At 44.4% G+C, this 18,536-nt stretch overlaps 1 long non-coding RNA gene across 1 annotated transcript in view; it reads left to right on the forward strand.

Annotated features, from left to right (window-relative positions):
• The first annotated feature begins 281 nt into the window (after nucleotides 1-281).
• LOC308610479 overlaps nucleotides 282-18,536 on the forward strand; it is a 608,528-nt gene continuing 590,273 nt past the window's right edge. The window contains exon 1 of the long non-coding RNA XR_014014559.1: nucleotides 282-351. This is a non-coding gene — a long non-coding RNA (uncharacterized lncRNA). The remainder of the gene's footprint in view (nucleotides 352-18,536) is intronic.

Genomic DNA, 18,536 nt, shown 5'->3' on the forward strand with positions numbered 1-18,536 from the left:
GTGACAGGGTTCAAGGAACATTCTGACGATGAGTGTCAGGAATCATTGTGATGACAAGTGTATTGAGAATTGTGATGACAAAGGTCATGGAGCATTGTGATGAAAAGGGCATGGAGTACTGTGGTGACAGGCATCATGGAGCGTTGTGATGACAAGTGTTATGGAACATTGTGATCAAAAGTGTTTGGAGCAATGTGATGACAGAGGTCAGGGATCATTTTTATTTCAGGGGCATGGATCACTGTGATGACTAGGACATGACTCAATGTGATCCCAAGGTTCATGGAGGATTGTGATGACAATGGTAATGGAGTATTGTGATGACAAGAGAATAGAGCATTGTAATGACAAGTTCATGTAGCATTTGCTGACAAAGCCATGGAGCATTGTGATGACAGGTGTCATGGAGCACTGTGATGACAAGCGTCACGGATCATTGTGAATACAGGGGTCATGGAACATTGAGATGACAAGGGCATGGATCATTGTGATGAAATGGGTCATGGAGCCTTGGGCTGAAAATGTTCAAGGAATATTGTGATGAGAGGGGTCATGGAGCATTGTGATGACTAGGGAATGGAGCATTGTGATGACAAGAGTCTCGGATCATTGTGTTGTCATGTGTCATGGAGTTTTGTGATGACAGTGCTCATGGAGCATTGTGATGATATTGGTCATTGAGCATTGTGATGAGAAGGTCATGGAGCATTGGGCTGAAAATGTCCATGGAGTATTGTGAAGGCAGGGGTCATGGAGCATTGTGATGAAAAGGGAATGGAACATAGTGATGACAAGGTCCTGGAGCATTGTGATGAGAAGAACATGGAGACTTGTGATGACAAGTCTCATGGAGCATTCTGATGAAAAGGGGCATGGAGCATTGTGATTACAGGGCTCTTGGAGCATTGTGATAACAAGGGATTGGAGCATTGTGAGGAAAATGCCATGGAGCACACTGCTGATATTCTTCATGGAGATTTGTGATGACAAGCTCATGGAGCATTTTGATTAAAGGGGTCATGGAGCATTGTGATGAAAAAGGCATGGAGCCTTGTCATGACAGGGTTCAAGGAGCATACAGACAACAAGTGTCAGGGAGCATTGTGTGACAAGTGTAATGAGCCTTTTGATGACAAATTTTATGGAGCATTGTGATGAGAAGACCATGGATATTTGTGATGATGAGCGCCAGGGGGTGATGTGATGATAAGTGTTATGGAAGATTGTGATCACAAGGGTTTGGAGCATTATGATGACAGAGGTCATGGAGCATTTTGATTTCATTGTGATGACAATAGTATGAAGCATTATGATGATGGGCATGGTGCATTGTGATGACAGGGTTCATGGAACATTGAGATGAAAAGGGGCATGGAGCATTGTAATTACAGGGGTCTTGGAGCATTGTGATGACAAGGGCATGGAGCATTGTGATGAAAAGTCCATGGAACATTCTGATGACATCCGTCATGGAGCTTTGTGATGCCAATGGCATGGAGCATTGTGATTACCAGGGACTTGGATCATTGTGATGGCAAGGGTCATGGAGTCTTGTGATGACAAGGCCGTGAAATATTGTGATGGCAGGGGTCATGGAGCATTGTTATGACAGAGGTAATGGAGCATTGTGATGAGGAGGGTCATGGAGCCTTGTGATGACAAGGCCATGGAACATCGTGATGGCAGGGGTCATGAGGCACTGTCATGAGTGGGGTAATGGAGCATTGTGATGGCAAGGGCATGGGGCATTTTGATGAGAAGTGCATCAAGCATTGTGATGACAACTGTCCTGGAGCATTGTGATGACAAAGGCATGGAGAAATGTGATGAGAGGGTTCATGGAGAATTGTGATGACAATGACATGGAGCATTGTGCTGCAAAGTATCATGGAGCTTTTTGATGAGAAAGGTCATTGAACATTTTTATGACAAGGGCGTTGTGCATTGTGATGAGAAAGGCAGGGAGCATTTTGATGACAGGGTCATGCAGCAATTTGATGAAAAGTGTAATGGAACATGTTGATGACAGGGGTTATAGAACATTGTGATGTCAATGATCATGGAGCTTTGGGATGAAATGGGTCATGGAGCATTTTGATGACAGGGGTTATGGAACATGGTGATGTCAGGGGTCATGGAACATTGTGATGATAAGGGCATGTAGCATTGTGATGACAGGGGTCATGGAATATTGTGATTAGAGGGGTGAGGGAGTATTGTGATGACTAGTGAAGGAACATTGTGATATCTCTGGTGAGAGAGCATTTGGATGAGAAGTGCATGGAGCATTGTGATGACAAGGTTTATGGAGCATTGTGATGACAAGATTGTGGAGCACTGTGATGACAATCGCATGGTGCATATTGATGACATGTGTCGCGGAGCATTGTGCTGACCAGCACATGGAGCATTGTGATGTAAAGGGTCATGGAGCATTGTGCTGAGAAAGTCATAGAGCATTGTGATGACAAGGGTCAAAGAGCATTATGATGAAAATTTCATGGAGCATTGTTGTTTAAAAGGTCACAGAGGGCTTCCCTGGTGGCGCAGTGGTTTAGAGTCCGCCTGCCGATGCAGGGGACACGGGTTCGTGCCCCGGTCTGGGAAGATCCCACATGCCGCGGAGCGGCTGGGCCCGTGAGCCATGGCCGTTGGGCCTGCGCGACCGGAGCCTATGCTCCGCAACGGGAAAGGCCACAACAGTGAGAGGCCCACATACCGCAAAAAAAAAAAAAAAAGGTCACATAGACTGTTGATGATGAGGGCATGGACCATTGTGATGAGAAAATTCATGAAGCATTGTGATGACTGGATTCACGGAGCACTGTGATGACAGGGTTCATGGAGCATTGTGATAACTACGCATGTAGCATTGTGATGACAAGGGCATGGAGTATTCTAATAAGTTTCATGGATTATTGCGAAGACAGTTGGAATGGCGCATTGTGATCACAAGGGCATGGAGCTTTGTGATGACCAGGTCATGCAGTATTTTGAAGACAGGTGTCAGGGAGCATTGTGATGACATTTGTAATGGCCCATTGTGATGACAATGGCATGGAGCATTATGATGCCAAGTTGCATGGAGGATTCTGATGACAAAGGTAATGGAGCATTGTGATGACAATGGCTTGGGGCATTGTGATGACAAGGGTCAGGGAGCATTGTGCTGACAAGTGCATGGAGAATTGTGATGACAAGGGTCATGGAGCATTCTGATGACATGCTTGTGAATTATAGTGATGACAATGGCATGGAGCATTGTGATGAAAACGGCATGGGACATTGTGAAGAAAAAGGCATGGAGCCTTTTCATGACAGGGTTCAAGGAGCATTCTGACAAAAAGTGTCAGGGAGCATTGTGATGACAAGGGCATGGAGTATTGTGATGACAGGCATCATAGAGCGTTGTGATGACAAGTGTTGTGGAACATTGTAATCACAAGTGTTTGGAGCATTGTGATGACAGAGGTCATGGATCATTTTGATTTCAAGGAGCATGGAGCATTGTGATGACAAGGACATGAAGCAATGAGAACCCAATGTTCATGGAGGATTGTGATGACAATGGTAATGGAGTATTGTGATGACAAGCGCAAAGAGCATAGTAATGACCATGTCATGTAGCATTTTGCTGACAAAGGCATGGAGCATTGTGATGACAGGTGTCTTTGAGCATCGTGATGACAAGTGTCATGGAGCCTTGTGATGACAAGGCCGTGGAACATTGTGATGGCAGGGGTCATGGAGCAGTTTTAAGAGAGGGGTAATGGAGCATTTCGATGAGAAAGGCATGGATAATTTTGATGACGAGCATAATGGGGAACTGTGATGACATGTGTAATGGAATATATTGATCACAACGGTTTTGAGCATTGTTATTACAGAGGTCATGGAGCATTTTGATTTCATTGTGATGACAATATTATGAATCATTATGATGATGTGCATGCTGCATTGTGATGACAGGTTTCATGGGTCATTGAGATGAAAATGGACATGGACCATGGTGATTACAAGGTTATTGGAGCATTGTGAGGAGAAGGGTAATGGAGCCTTGTGATGACAAGTCCATGGAACAACGTGATGGCAGGGATCATGGAACATTGTTATGACAGGTGTCATGGAGATTTGTGATGACAAGGGCATGGAGCAATGTGATGAGAGCGTTCATGGAGCATTGTGATGACAATGACATGGAGCACTGTGATGCCAAGGGTCATGGAGCATCTTGATGACAAGGGCATTGTGCAATGTGATGAGAAGGGCAGGGAACATTGTGATGACAGGGTCATGGAGCAATTTGATGAAAAGTGTCATGGAGCATCTTGATGATAGGGTTTATGAAACATTGTGATGTCAGGGGTCATCGAACATTGTGATGATAAGTGCATGTAGCATTGTGATGACAGGAGTCATGGAACATTGTGATGATGAGTGCGGGAGTATTGTGACGAATAGTGATGTAACATTGTGATATCAGTTGTGAGAGAGCATTTTGATGAGAAGTCATGGAACATTGTGATGACAATGTATACGGAGCATTGTGATGACATGTGTCACGGAGCACTGTCCTGACAAGCACATGGAGCACTGTGATGACAAGGGTCATGGAGCATTGTTCTGAGAAAGGCATAGAACATTGTGATGACAAAGGTCAAAGAGCATTGTGATGAAAAGTTTATAGAGCATTGTGGTTAAATATTCACAGAGACTGTTGATGACGAGGGCATGGACCATTGTGATGAAAAAGGTCATTAAACATTGTGATGATTGGAGTCACGGAGCATTGTGATGACAGGGGTCATAGAGCATTGTGATAACAAGGGGATGAAGCATTGTGATGACAAGGGCATGAAGCAATGTGATCCCACGATTCATGGAGTATTGTGATGAGAAGGGCATAGAGCATTGTAATGACAAAGTCATGTAGCATTTTGCTAACAAAGCCATGGAGCATTGTGATGACAGGTGTCATGGAGCACTGTAATGACAATCGTCACAGAGCATTGTGAATACAGGTGCCATGGAGCATTGGGATGACAAGCTCATGGATCTTTGTGATGACAAGGGTTATGGAGCATTGGGCTGAATACGTTCATGGAATATTGTGATGATAAAGGTCATGGAGCATTGTGTAGAGAGAGGTCATGGAGAATTTTGATTTCATTGGGCTCACAATACCCTGAAGCATTATGATGATGGGCATGATGCATTGTGATGACAGGGTTCATGGAGCCTTGAGATGAAAAGGGGCATGGAACATTGTGATCACAAGTTTTTGGAGCATTATGATGACAGAGGTCATGGATCATGTTGATTTCAAGGAGCATGGAGCATTGTGATGACAAGGGCATGAAGCAATGTGATCCCAAGGTTCATGGAGTTTTGTGATGACAATGGTAATGGAGTATTGTGATGACAAGCACATAGAGCACTGTAATGACAAGGTCAATGTGATCCCAAGGTTCATGGAGTTTTGTGATGAAAAGGGTCATGGAGTCTTGTGATGACAAGGCCATGGAACATCGTGATGACAGTGGTCATGTAGCATTTTTATGACGGGGTCATGGAGCATTGTGATGGCAAGGGCATGTAGCATTGTGATGAGAAGGCCATGGAGCATTCTGATGACATGTGTCATGGAGATTTGTGATGACAAGGTCATGGAGCAATGTGATGAGAGCGTTCATGGAGCATCATGATGACAATGACATGGAGGTTTGTGATGCCAAGCGTCATGGATGTTTGTGATGACAAAGGTCATGGAGCATTTTGATGACAAGGTCGTTGTGCATTGTGATGAGAAGGGCAGGGAGCATTGTGATGACAGGGTCATGGAGCAATTTGATGAAAATGGTCATGGAACATTTTGATGACTGGGTTTGTGGAACTTTGTCATGTCAGGGGTCATGGAGCATGTTTTGATGAAAAGGGTCATGGAATAGTTTGATGACAGGAGTCATGGAACATTGTGATGACAGGGATGAGGGTGTATTGTGACGAATAGTGATGTAACACTGTGATATCAGTGGTGAGAGAGCATTTTGATATGAAGTGCATGGAGCATTGTGATGACAAGGTTCATGGAGCATTGTGATGACAAGATTGTGGAGCACTGTGATGATAAGCGAATGGTGCATTGTGATGACATGTGTCGTGGAGCATTGTGCTGACAAGCCCATGGAGCATTGTTATGACAAGGGTCATGGAGCATTGTGCTGAGAAAGGCATAGAGCATTGTGATGACAGGGGTCAAAGAGCATTGTGATGAAAAGTTCATGGAGCATTGTGGTTAAAAACGACACAGAGACTGTTGATGATGAGGGCATGGACCATTGTGATGACAAAGGTCATGAAGCATTGTGATGACTGCAGTCACGGAGCATTGTGATGACAGGGGTCATGAAGCATTGTGATAACAAGTGTATGGAGCATTGTGATGACAAGGGCATGGAGCATTGGTCTAATAAGTTTCATGGATTATTGCGATGACAGTTGGAATGGCGCATTGTGATGACAACGGCATGGAGCATTGTGATGACCAGATCAGTCAGTATTGTAAAGACAGCTGTCCTGGAGCATTGTGATGACATATGTAATGGCCCATTGTCATGACAATGGCATCTAGCATTGTGATGCCAAGTGTCATGGAGGATTCTGATGATAAATGTAATGGAGCATTGTGATGACAATGGCTTGGGGCATTGTGATGACAAGGGTCAGGGAGCATTGTGCTGGCAAGTGCATGGAGAATTGTGATGACAAGGGTCATGGAGCATTCTGATGACAAGCTTGTGGTGTATTTTGATGACAATGGCATGGAGCATTTTGATGAAAGCGGCATGGGGCATTGTGATGTAAAAGGCATGTAGCCTTTTCGTGACAGGGTTCAAGGAGCATTCTGACGACAAGAGTCAGTGAGCACTGTGATGACAAGTGTATTGAGAATTGTGATGACAAATGTCATGGAGCATTGCGATGAAAAGGGCATTGAGCTTTGTGATGACATGTGTTATGGAACATTGTGATCACAAGGGTTTGGAGCATTGTGATGACAGAGGTCATGGATCATTTTGATTTCATGGAGCATGGAGCATTGTGATGACAAGGGCATGAAGCAATGTGATCCCACGATTCATGGAGTATTGTGATGACAAGGGCATTGAGCATTGTAATGACAAAGTCATGTAGCATTTTGCTAACTAAGCCATGGAGCATTGTGAATACAGGTGCCATGGAGCATTGGGATGACAAGCTCATGGATCTTTGTGATGACAAGGGTTATGGAGCATTGGGCTGAATATGTTCATGGAATATTGTGATGATAAAGGTCATGGAGCATTGTGTAGAGAGAGGTCATGGAGAATTTTGATTTCATTGTGCTCACAATACCCTGAAGCATTATGATGATGGGCATGATGCATTGTGATGACAGGGTTCATGGAGCCTTGAGATGAAAAGTGGCATGGAGCATTGTGATTACAGGGGTCTTGGAGCATTGTGAGGATAAGGGCATGGAACATTTTGATGAGAAAGCCATGGAACATTCTGATGACATGTGTCATGGAGCTTTGTGATGACAAGGGCAGCGAGCAATGTGATTAGAGTGGTCTTGAGCATAGTTGTGACAAGTGTCATGGAGCCTTGTGGTGACAAGACAGTGTAACATTGGGATGGCAGGTTTCATGGAGCATTGTTATGACAGGTGTAATGGAGCACTGTGATAACAAGTGTCACAGAGCATTGTGAATACAGAGGTCATGGAGCATTGGGATGACTAGGGCACGGATCATTTTGATGACAAGGGTCATGGAGTTTGGGCTGAATATATTCATGGAGTATTGTGATGACGGGGGTCATGGAGCATTGTGATGACTCGGTAATGGGGCATTGTGATGACAAGTGTCCCGGATCATTGTGTTGTCAGGTGTCATGGAGTGTTGTGATGACAGTGGTCATGGAGCATTGTGATGATATTGGTCATGGAGCATTGCAATGAGAATGTCATGGAGCATTGGGCTGATAATATTCATGCAGTATTGTGATGACAGGGGTCATGGAGCATTGTGATGACAAGGGCATGGAGCTTTGTGATGACAGGGGCATGGATAATTGTGATGACAAGGGTCATGGAGCATTTTTTTTTTTTTTTTTTTTGGTACGCGGGCCTCTCACTGTTGTGGCCTCTCCCCTTGCAGAGCACAGGCTCCGGATGCGCAGGCTCAGTGGCCATGGCTCACGGGCCCAGCTGCTCCACGGCATATGGGATCCTCCCGGACCGGGGCACGAACCCGCATCCCCTGCATCGGCAGGCGGACTCCCAACCACTGCGCCACCAGGGAGGCCCTAAAGAGAAGGCTTTTTTTTGTTTGTTTTTTGGGGGTTTTTTTGGTCGCCTCACAGCATGCAGGATCCTACTTCCCCGACCAGGGATCGAACCCAGGCCCCCTGCAGTGGAAGCGCAGAGCCCTAACCACTGGACCACCAGGGAATTCCCCATGGAGCATTTTGATGACAAGTTTGTGGAGTATTGTGCTGACAAAGCATGTAACACTGTGATGAGAAGTGTCATGGAACATAGTGATGCCAAGAACTTGGAGAATTGTGATGACCAGGGCATGGAGCATTGTGATGGCAAGACCGTGGAGCATTGTGATGAGAAGGCCATGTATAATTGTGATGAAGAGTGTCATGGAGCACTGTAATGACAAGGGGTATGGAGCCTTGTGATGTCAGGGGACATGGAGCATTTTGATGAAAAGTGTCATGGAGCATTTTGATGACAGGGCTTATGGAACATTGTGATGTCATAGGTCATCGAACATTGTGATGATAAGTGCATGTAGCATTGTGATGACAGGGGTCATGTAATATTGCAATGACAGGGTTGAGGGAGTATTGTGACAAATATTGATGTAGCATGGTGATATCAGTGGTGACAGTGCATTTTGATGAGAAGTTCATGGAGAATTGTGATGACAAGTTTTATGGAGCATTGTGATGACAAGATTGTGGAACACTGTGATGACAAGCGCATGGTGCTTTGTGATTACATGTGTCATGGAGCACTGTGCTGACAAGAGCCTGGAGAATTGTGATGACAAGGGTCTTGGAGCATAGGGCTGAGAAAGGCATAGAGCATTTTGATGACAAGTGTCAAAGAGCATTGTGATGAAAAGTTCATGGAGCATTGTGGTTAAAAAGGTCACAGAGACTGTTGATGACGAGGACATGGACCATTGTGATGACAAAGGTTATGAAGCATTGTGATGACTAGAGTCACGGAGCATTGTGATGACAGGGGTCATGGAGCATTGTATTAACAAGGGCATGGAACATTGTCTAATAAGTTTCATGGATTATTGCGATGACAGTTTGAATGACGCATTGTGATGACAAGGGCCTGGAGCATTGTGATGACCAGATCATGCAATATTGTGAAGAGAGTTGTCAGGGAGCAATGTGATGACATATGTAATGGCCCATTTTGATGACAACAGCATGAATCATTATGATGATGGGCATGGTGCATTGTGATGACAGGGTTCATGGGTCATTGAGATGAAAATGGGCATGTAGCATTGTGACTACAGGGGCCTTAGAGCTTGTGATGAGAAGGGTCATGGAGCCTTGTGATGACAAGGCCATAGAACAACATGATGGCAGGTATCAAGAAACATTGTTATGACAGGTGTAATGGAGCATTCTGATGGCAAGGGCATGGAACATTGTGATGATATGGCCATGTAGCATTCTGATGACATGTGTCATGGAGCTTTGTGATGACAAGGGCATGGAGGAATGTGATGAGAGGTTTCATGGAGCATTGTGATGACAATGACATAGAGCATTGTGATGCCAAGGGTCATGGAGCTGTGTGATGACAACTCATGGATCATTTTGATGACAAGGGCATGGTGCATTGTGATGAGAAGGGCAGGGAGCATTTTGATGACCGAGTCATGCAGCAATTTGATATAAACTGTAATGGAACATTTTGATGGCATGGGTTATAGAATATTGTGACGTCAGGGGTCATGGAGCTTTGGGATGAAAAGGGTCATGGAGCATTTTGATGACAGTGGTTATGGAATAGAGTGATGTCAGGGGTCATGGAACATTGTGATGTTAAGGGGATGTAGCATTGTGATGACAGGGTCATGGAACATTGTGATTACAGGGGTGAGGGAGTATTGTGATGACTAGTGATGGAACATTGTGATATCTCTGTTAAGAGAGCATTTTGATGAGAAGTGCATGGACCATTGTGATTACAATGTATATGGAGCACTGCAATAACAAGGTTGTGGACCGTTGTGATGAAATATGCGTGGCACATTTTGATGACAATGGTCATGGAGCATTGTTCTGACAAAGACATGGAACATTGTGATGAGAAGGGTCACAGAGAATTGTGATGAAATGTTCATGGAGCATTGTGGTTACAAAGGTCACAGAGCCTTGTGATGATGCGGGCATGGACCATTGTGATGACAAACGTTATGAAGCATTGTGATGATTGGAGTCACGGAGCATTGTGATGACAGGGTTCATGGATCATTCTGATGACAAGGGCATGGAGCATTGTGATGACAGGTGCATGGAGCATTGGTCTGACAAGTTTCATAGATTACTGTGATGACAGTGTGCATGGTGCATTGTGATGTTAATGGCATGGAGCATTGTGATGAGAAGGTCATGGAGTATTGTGAAGACAGGTGTCAGGGAGCATTGTGATGACATATGGCATGGTCCATTGCGATGACAATGGCATGGATAATTTGATTCCAAATGTAATGGAGGATTGTGATGACTGGGGCTTGGAGCATTATGATGACAAGGGCCATTGAAAATTTTCATGACATGGTCGTGAAGCATTGTGATGAAAAGGTCCTGCAGCCCTGTGATGACAAAACCATGGAGCCTAGTGAAGACAAGTCTCATGGAGCATACTGATGAAAAGGGGCATGGAGCATTGAGAATACAGTGGTCTTGCAACATTGTGATGACAAGGGCATGGATCATTGTGAGGAGAAGACCAAGGAGCATTCTGATGGCATGCATCATTGAGCTTTGTGATGACAAGGGCATGGAGCATTGTGATGACAAGGGTCATGGAGCATTGTGATGACAACGGCCATTGAGAATTTTGGATGAAAATGTTGTGAAGCATTGTGATGACAAAGGCATGGAGCTTGCTATGTTATTGGTCATGTGGCATTGCGATGACATGTGCATGGAGAATTGTGATGACAAAAGCATGTAACATTGTGATGAGAACTGTCATGGAGCGTTGTGATGACAAGCACATGGAGAATTGTGATGACAAGGGGCATGGAGCATTCTGATGACAAGCTTGTGGAGTATTGTGCTGACAAAGCATGTAACACTGTGATGAGAAGTGTCATGGAACATAGTGATGCCAAGGACGTGGAGAATTGTGATGACAGGGAACATGGAGCATTGTGATGACCAGGGCATGGAGCATTGTGATGGCAACACCGTGGAGCCTTGTGATGAGAAGATCATGGATAATTGTGAAGACGAGCGTCATGGAGCACTGTAATGACAAGGGGTATGGAGCATTGTGATGTCAGGGGACATGGAGCCTTTTGATGAAAAGGGTCATGGAGCATTTTGATGACATGGCTTATGGAACATTGTGATGTCATAGGTCATCGAACATTGTGATGATAAGTGCATATAGCACTGTGATGACAGGAGTCATGGAACATTGTGATGACAGGGGTGACGGAGCATTGTGACGAATAGTGATGTAACATTGTGATATCAGTGGTGAGAGAGCATTTTGTTGAGAAGTGCATGGAACATTGTGATGACAAGGTTTATGGAGCATTGTGATGACAAATTGTGGAGCACTGTGATGACAATTGCATGGTGTATTGTGATGACATATGTCTTGGAGTACTGTCCTGACCAGCACATGGAGCATTGTGATGACATGGGTCGTGGAGCTTCCTGCTTCGAAAGGCATAGAGCATTGAGATGACAAGGGTCAAAGAGAATTGTGATGAAATGTTCATGGAGCATTGTGGTTAAAAAGGTCACAGAGACTGTGGATGACGAGAACATGGACCATTGTGATGACAAAGGTCCTGAACCATTGTGATGACTGGAGTCATGGAGCATTGTGAATACAGGGGTCAAGGAGCATTGGGATGACAAGGGCATGGATGATTGTGATGACAAGTGTCATGGAGCATTTGGCTGAAAATGTTCATGGAGTATTGTGATGACAGGGGTCATTGAGAATTGTGATGAGAGAGGTCATGGAAAATTTTGATTTCATTTTGCTGACAATAGCCGGAAGCATTATGATGATGGGCATGATGCATTGAGATGACAGGGTTCATGGAGCATTGACATGAAAAAGGGCATGGAGCACTGTGATTACAGGAGTCTTGGAGCATTGTGATGAAAAGGGCATGGAGCATTTTGATGGGAAGGCCATGGAACATTCTGATGACATGTGTCATGGAGCTTTGTGATGACAAGGGCATGGAGCAGTGTGATTACAGGGGTCTTGGAGCATTGTGATGACAAGTGTCATAGAGCCTTGTGATAACAAGGAAGTGAAACATTGTGATGGCAACGTTCACGGAGCATTGTTATGACAGGGGTAATGGAGCATTGCGATGAGAAGGACATGGAGCATTGTGATTACAAGGTTTATGGAGCATTGCCATGACAAATTTGTGGACTGTTGTGATGAAAAGCGGTGGCACATTGTGATGACAAGTGTCATGGAGCATTTTTCTGACAAAGGCATGGAGCATTGTGATAACAAGTGTCACGGAGCATTGTGAAGGAAATTTCATGGAGCTTTGTGGTTACAATGGTCACAGAGCCTTGTGATGATGCGGGCATGGATCATTGTGATGAGAAATGTTATGAAGCATTGTGATGCCTGGAGTCACGGAGCATTGTGATGACATGGGTCATGGAGCACTGTGATGCCAAGGGCATGGAGCATTGTGATGTCGGGGGCATGGAGCATTCGTCTGAATACCTTCAGAGATTATTGTGATGACAGTGGACATGGTGCATTGTGCTGACAAGGGCATGGATCATTGTGATGTGAATGTCATGGATTATTGTGAAGACAGGTGTCAGGGAGCATTGTGATGTCATATGTCATGGTCCATTGCGATGACAATGGCATGGAGCATTGTGATGACAAATGAAATGGAGGATTCTGATGACAAATATAATGGAGCATTGTGATGACTAGGGCTTGGAGCATTATGATGACAAGGGTTATTGAGAATTGTCATGACAAGGTACAGAAGCATTGTGATGACAAGGTCCTGTAGCATTGTGATGAAAAAACCATGGAGCCTTGGGATGAAAAATCTCATGGAGCATACCGATGAAAAGGGGCATGGAGCATTGTGATTACAGGGGTCTTAGAGCACTGTGATGAAAAGGGCATGGAGCATTTGGATGAGAATGCCATGTAACATTCTGATGACATGTGTCATGGAGCTTTGTGATGACAAGGGCATGGAGCATTGTGATTACAGGAATCTTGGAGCATTGTGATGACAAGTGTCATGGAGTATTGTGATGACAAGGCCGTGGAAAACTGTGATGGCAGGGGTCATGGAGCATTGTTATGAGAGGGGTAATGGAGCATTGTGATGGGAAGGGTCATGGAGCATTTTCATGACGGCGTTATGGAACATTGTGATGTAAGGTGTCATCGAACATTGTGATGATAAGTGCATGTACCATTGTGATGACAGTAGTCATGGACCATTATGATGACAGGGGTGAGGGAGTATTGTGACAAATAGTGATGTAACACTGTGATATCAGTGGTGAGAGAGCATTTTGATGAGAAGTGCATGAAGCATTGTGATGACAAGGTTTATGGAGCATTGTGATGACAAGATTGTGGAGCACTGTGATGACAAGTGCATGGTGCATTCTGATGACATGTGTCATGGAGGACTGTGCTGACAAGCGCATGGAGCATTGTGATAACAGGGGTCATGGAGCATTGTGATAACAAGGGTATGGAGCATTGTGATGAAAAGAGCATGGAGCATTGGTCTAATAAGTTTCATGGATTATTGCTAAGACAGTTGGAATGGTGCATTGTGATGACAAGGGCATGGATGATTATGATAACCAGGTCATGCAGTATTGTGAAGACAGGTGTCAGGGAGCATTGTGATGACATATGTAATGGCCCATTGTGATGACAATGGCATGGAGCATTGTGATGCCAAGTGATATGGAGGATTCTGATGACAAAGGTAATGGAGCATAGTGATGACAAAGGCATGCAGCATTTTGATGAGAAGACCATGGAACATTCTGATGACATGTGTCATGGAGCTTTGTGATGACAAGGGCGTGGAGCATTGTGATTAAAAGGGTCTTGGAGCATTGTGATGACAAGTGTCATGGAGTCTTGTGATGACAAAGCCGTGGAAAATTGTGATGGCAGGGGTCATGTAGCATTGTTATGAGAGGGTTAATGAAGCATTGTGATGAGAAGGGCAAGTAGCATTGTGATGAAAAGTTTTCTGGAGCATTGTGATGACATATTTGTAGACAGTTGAGATGAAAAGATCGTGGCACATTGTGATGACAAGGGTCATGGAGCATTTTTCTGACAATGGCATGGAGCATTGTGATGACAAGGGTCACGGAGCATTGTGAGGATAAGTTCTTGGAGCATTGTGGTTACAAAGGTCACAGAGCCTTGTGATGATGCGGGAAGGTAACATTGTGATGACAAATATTATAAAGCACTGTGATGACTGGAGTCACGGAGCATTGTGATGACAGGGGTCATGGAGCATTGTGATGACAAGAGCATGGAGCACTGGGATGACAAGGGCATGGGGCATTGTGATGAGAAGTTCATGGAGTATTTTGAAGAAAGGTGTCAGGGAGCATTGTAAAGACATATGTCATGGTCCTTTGCGATGAAAATGGCAGGGAGTATTGTGATGCAACATGTAATGGAGGATTGTGATGACTAGGGCTTGGAACATTATGATGACAAGGGCCATTGAGAATTTTCATGACAGTGTCGTGAAGCATTGTGATGACAAGTTCCTGGAGCATTGTGATAAGAAAACCATGGAGTTTTGTGATGACAAATCTCATGGAGCATAATGATGAAAAGGGGCATGGACCACTGTGATTACCGGGGTCTTGGAACATTGTGATAACAAGGGCATGGAGCAATGTGAGAAGAAGGCCAATGTACATTCTAATGACATGCGTCATTGAGCTTTGTAATGAAAAGGGCATGGAGCATTGTGATTACAGAGGTCTTGGAGCATTTTGATGAAAGGGCATGGATCATTGTGATGAGAAAGTCATGGAGCCTTGTCATGACAGTGTTCAAGGAGCATAAAGACAACAAGTGTGAGGGAGCATTTTGATGTCAAGTGTATTGAGCATTGTGATGACAAAGGTCATGGAGCATTGTGATGAGAAAACCATGGATAATTGTGATGACGAGTGTCAAGGGGCATTGTCCTGACCACTGTTATGGAATATTGTGATCACAAGGGTTTGCAGCATTTTTATGACAGAGTTCATGGAGAATTTTGATTTCATTGTGATGACAACAGCATGAAGCACTATGATGATGGTCATGGTGTATTGTGATGACAGGGTTCATGGATCATTGAGATGAAAAGGGGCATGGAGAACTGTGATTACAGGGGTCTTGGAAAATTGTGATGAGAAGTGTCATGGAGCCTTGTGATGACAAGGCGAAGGAACATCGTGATGGCAGGGGTCATTGAGCATTGTTATGACAGGTGTAATGGAGCATTTTGATGGCAATGGCATGGAGCATTGTCATGAGAAAGCCATGGAGCATTCTGATGACATGTGTCATGGAGCTTTGTGATGACAAGGGCATGAAGCAATGTGATGGGAGTGTTCATGGATCACTGTGATGACAATGACAAGGAGCATTGTGATGCCAAAGGTCATGGATATTTGTGATGACAAAAGTCATGGAGCATTTTCATGACAAGGGCGTTGTTCATTGTGATGAGAAGGGAAGGGAGCATTGTGATGACAGTATCATGGAGCAATTTGAAAAAAAGAGTCATGGAATATTTTGATGACGGGGTTATGGAACATTGTGATGTCAGGGGTCATCGAACATTGTGATGATAATTGCATGGACCAATGTGATGACAGGAGTCATGGAACATGATGATGACAGGGGTGAGGGAGTACTGTGACGAATAGTGATGTTACATTTTGATATCAGTGGTGAGAGAACATTTTGATGAGAAGTGCATGGAGCATTGAGATGACAAGGTTTATGGAGCATTGTGATGACAAGATTGTGGAGCACTGGGATGACAAGCGCATGGTGCACTGTGATGACATGTGTCATGGAGCATGGTGCAGAGAAAGGCATAGAGCATTGTGATGACAAAGGTCAAAGAGCCTTGTGATGAAAAGTTCATGGAGCATTGTGGTCAAAATTGTCAGAGAGACTGTTGATGACGAGGGCATGGACAATTGTGATGACGAAGTTCATGAAGCATTGTGATGACTGGAGTCATGGAGAATTGTGATGACAGGGGTCATGGAGCATTGTGATAACAAGGGCATGGAGCACTGTGATGACAAGGGCATGGAGCATTGGTCTAATAAGTTTCATGGATTATTGCGATGACAGTTGGAACGGCACATTGTGATGAAAAGGGCATGGAACATTGGTCTCAAAAGTTTCATGGATTATTGCGATGACAGTTGGAATGGCGCATTGTGATGACAAGTGCATGGAGCATTGTGATAACGAGGTCATGCAGTAGTGTGAAGACAGGTGTCAGGGAGCACTGTGATGACATATGTCATGGTCCATTGCGATGACAATGTCAGGGATCATGGTGATGCCAAATGTAATGGAGGATTGTGATGACAAATATAATGGAGCATTGTGATGACTAGGGCTTTGAGCATTATGATGACAAGGGCCATTGAGAATTTTCATGACAAGATCGTGAAGCATTGTGATGAAAAAATATGGAGCATTGTGATGAGAAAACCATGGAGCCTTGTGATGACAGATCTCATGGAGCAAACTGATGAAAAGGGGCATGGAGCATTGTCATTACAGGGGTGTTGGAGCACAGTGAAGACAAGGGCATGGAGCATTTTGATGAGAAGGCCCAGGAACATTCTGATGACATGTGTCATGGAGCTTTGTGATGACAAGGGCATGGAGCATTGCGATTACAGGGGTCTTGGAGAATTGTGATGACAAGTGTAATGGAGTCTTGTAATGACGAGGCCGTGGAACTTTGTGATGGCCAGGGTGATGGTGCTTTGTGATGACCAGGTCATGCAGTATTGTGAAGACAGTTGTCAGGTGTCATTGTGATGACATATGTAATGGTCCATTGTGATGAGAATGGCAAGGAGCATTGGGATGCCAAGTGTCATGGAGAAATCTGATGACAAAGGTAATGGAGCATTTTGATGACCATGGCTCTGGGCATTGTGATGACAAGGGTCATGGAGCATTCTGATGACAAGCTTGTGGTGTATTTTGATGACAACGGCATGGAGCATTGTGATGGAAACGGCATGGGGCATTGTGATGAAAAAGGCATGGAGACTTTTCGTGACAGGTTTCAAGGAGCATTGTGACGACAAGTGTCAGGGAGCATTGTGATGACAAGTGTATTGAGGATTGTGATGACAAAGGTCATGGAGCATTCTGATGAAAATGACATGGAGTATTGTGATGACAGGCATCTTGGAGCGTTGTGATGACAAGTGTTATGGAACTTTGTGATCACAAGGGTTTGGGGCATTGTGATGACAGAGGTCATGGATCATTTTGATTTCAAGAAGCATGGAGCATTGCGAAGACAAGGGCATGAAGCAATGTGATCCCAAGGTTCATGGAGGATAGTGATGACAATGGTAATTGAGTATTGTGATGACAAGCGCATAGAGCATTGTAATGTCAAGGTCATGTAGCATTTTGCTGACAAAGGCATGGAGCATTGTCATGACAGGTGTCATGGAGCACTGTGCTGACAAGCGTCCTGGAGCATTGTGAATACAGGGGTCATGGAGCATTGGGATGACAAGGGCATGTATGATTGTGATGACAAGTGTCATGGAGCATTGGGCTGAAAAAGTTCATGGAGTATTGTGATAACAGGGGTCTTGGAGCATTGTGATGACAGAGGTCATGGAGAATTTTGATTTCATTGTGCTGACAATAGCCAGAAGCATTATGATGATGGGCATGATGCATTGTGATGACAGGGTTCATGGAGCATTGAGATGAATAAGGGCATGGAGCATTGTGATTACAGGGGTCTTGGGGCATTGTGATGACAAGGGCATGGAGCATTTTGATGAGAAGGCCATGGAACATACTGATAACATGTGTCATGGAGCTTTGTGATGACAAGGGCATGGAGCATTGTGATTACAGGGGTCTTGGTACATTGTGATGACAAGTGTCATGGAGCCTTGTGATGACAAGGCCGTGGAACATTGTG

Source organism: Mesoplodon bidens (genome assembly GCF_964165515.1).
Source record: "Mesoplodon bidens genome assembly, contig: HAP1_SCAFFOLD_109, whole genome shotgun sequence".
NCBI lineage: Eukaryota > Metazoa > Chordata > Mammalia > Artiodactyla > Ziphiidae > Mesoplodon > Mesoplodon bidens.